The sequence below is a fragment of the Medicago sativa genome, chromosome 2, assembly GCF_051527215.1.
Source record: "Medicago sativa cultivar Bolivia chromosome 2, Bolivia_mono, whole genome shotgun sequence".
In the NCBI taxonomy this organism is placed as follows: Eukaryota; Viridiplantae; Streptophyta; class Magnoliopsida; order Fabales; family Fabaceae; genus Medicago; species Medicago sativa.
The window spans coordinates 4552952-4555889 of NC_140750.1; the positions used below are offsets into that span (position 1 = coordinate 4552952).

Consider the following 2938-nt stretch of genomic DNA (forward strand, 5'->3'; position numbering starts at 1 on the left):
GTGCATATATGATTTCATAGAAACAGGGGTGTACCAGTAAACATGTTAATACTATTAAAATATTAACTTTTTGAATCATTGAAAAAACAAACAAAATAAAAGTAACTTGTTTGAGTGCCACATGAAGGTAAAAAGTAACTTTTCCCATGGTGGGAAAGGATTAGACCTTCCCATAGTAAATGCCACCGTTAATTAATATTCTCCACTAGTTTTATTCTCCATGCCTTATTCCTAAAGCATGCATGTCTATGAGTATATAACATATATAAAACCCTGCATTCCAACACAAAATTACAAGTTCTGTTTTTCAAGAATATTTTTGGGTTAAGAGTGTTGTTCTTGTAGAGATGAGTGAGATCAAATATGGTTATCTATATCCTGCTCAAGGTACATACACCATATATAACATATTTCTCATCCCTCAAATTATATACTAAAACTTTCTTAGATTTTGAATTTTCTTTTTAATACAACATTGAAAAAACATTCATTTACTTTGTAGCAATTGATCAAATTTTCTTTATTAAAAAAAATTATCAAAATTTTCTCTTTGAAACATTGTTAATTAGAATTTGTCAATTAATGTTACTAAATAGTTGTTGTTATGTTTCATACTAGGCCCTTACCAAGGACCACCTCTGGTGGCGGCACCACCGCAATACTATGCTGCTCCACCACCACCACCGAAAAGAGAGCCGGGTTTTCTTGAGGGATGGTAAGCAATTATACACTATATTGGGTGGCTTATATTATGAAGCAACAAATAACATTAATTTCCTAATTATTTACTTAAGCATGTATTCATTTAATGTTGATATTTTTATTTGATTATGTTTGTTTTGTGATTGTATTTATTTATTTATTTTCTCCCAATTTATATGCAGCCTAGCAGCTTTGTGTTGCTGTTGCCTCTTGGACGAGTGCTGCTGTGATCCAACTATTATATTTGCGAGCTAATGCATTTCATTTTCACCAAAGTGGAAAAGAAGCTATTATTGCTGTAACTTGTAACGATATTTAGACTTAAAAAGATATATATTGTAATGTTTAGTGGATATGTAATGTCCTATCGATTGTATGAGTAAGTAAGTAAGTAACCAATATTTGATCCATGAAAAAGAAAGTAACCAATATTTATTACGGAGTATCTGAAATGGAATTCCCCTTGATTATCTTCTTTTTCTTTTCAAAATATAATACCCAAATATGGCTGAAAGCTTAGGAGTTAACATCTCCATATTTTTTACCATTCTTAATAAAAGACTTCAAATGGTATAATAGCCCTAATTGGTAGGCATAATCCATGATAAAGTCTCGTTCTAGCTTGCCATGCTTTTCCAAGATCAATTTCAGGATCATAAAGCATTTCCTACGTACCCTTCATTTGATTATGCACCAATGGACTATTTCATCACAAGAATATGTTGTCAATAGTTTATATACCGGGAACAAAATTGTAATTGGTAGCACATATATATGGTTGGACAAATTCCATGCACTGAGTCATTTTTTTGTTGTATTATAACTGACGTGCACAAAACAATCAGTCTAAGTTGATTACATTAGATTTGCATCAGAGACAATCAATAATTGCATACATTTGGAATAAGCACACAACTCAGATAGTAAGCTGAAGGATATCGATGATGAGTACTAACTACTATGAGGAGGTCCAGGGTCCAAACATTGGAAGCTAACATTATACATTTGGAACAAATTTTAGTGTGTATAATGTTCCTTGATAGATTAACTAAAATTTGGAACTAAAATCATCTCTGATTTAATTAATTTAATATAATTAACTAAAACATTTTAAATTGAATATTCCTAGATAGATTAAATATTTTAATTTTCAATACATTAATACACAAATTTTTACAATCCTTATCATTTATTTATAATCTTTAAAGGATAGTATTTCACTTATTATTGTCTCAATTTAAAATCCATTAAAAAAAAGTAAAATACAAGTAGACCACTAGAAATGACACGTCACTTATTGTTGCCAGTGCTTTTGCTTGTTTAATGTCAGGTTCAACAGCACCATTGCACATAGTCTTATGTATGTACTTTTAGCAGTTCGCAATGGCAACATCAAGAAATAAAGAAGCTAAACCAATATTCTGAGAGTTTTCTATTCTAGTTTCTAGAAAAGACAAGGTAAAATAGTAAAAGCTAAGTACAAAGTTGATGACATTGAAAACGACTAGACAAGGTAAAACAGTAAAAGCTAAGTACAAAGTTGGTGCCATGAGTTGTCCCACAATTTTTTAAAGTTTAAATGGTCTTTTTAAGAGTAGCCTCTTGATTCAAAAACTAATATCATACCCGATTCAATTAACTAAATATAGTTTAAATTATGTGATTTTCTATTGATATAATATAATTGTAAAATAATCTATTAATACCTGTCTAAATAAATTCTATTACTACTAATATTAATATTATAAAATCATGTTAAAAGGAATATGTTTACTGTAAAATAGGACATACAATACCTTAATACTAAGAAATAATGATGATTGATAATAAGTAAAGGTGAATATCTTGATTGGTTTGTCCAGTTTAATCCGATCTACATAAATCCGTTCGTTAAGACAATTTTAAATCAAATGTTATAAGATTATGGTAACTCAAGTAATTGAGTTGAAATTTGAGACATCCAAGAAAATACATTTTTTTTTGTTGAGAGGATACCCAAGAGAATACTAGTACGTAGATTTCAAATTTTGACTACGAATATAACATATCGGATAATTAATGAAAGTGAAGAGTGGGAGGTGACTCAGCAAAGTTCAAAATGGGAAAACATTGGGAGAAAAGAAACCAATGGCAATGGGATGGGACAGAGCAAACGAAATGTGAAAGGTGGTAGGTACTGTACTATACTACAAAGTACAAAGAGTGAGAGCAACTGAACAATGTAAAAAAATATAAG

The 2938-nt window shown here is 30.0% G+C and overlaps 1 long non-coding RNA gene across 1 annotated transcript; it reads left to right on the forward strand.

Annotated features, from left to right (window-relative positions):
* Nucleotides 1-258: 258 nt before the first annotated feature.
* Nucleotides 259-1147, forward strand: LOC146943806 (uncharacterized). Its single transcript, XR_015028115.1, has 3 exons — nucleotides 259-387; nucleotides 619-715; nucleotides 885-1147. It is a non-coding gene; the product is annotated as an uncharacterized LOC146943806 (long non-coding RNA).
* The last annotated feature ends 1791 nt before the right edge of the window (nucleotides 1148-2938 follow it).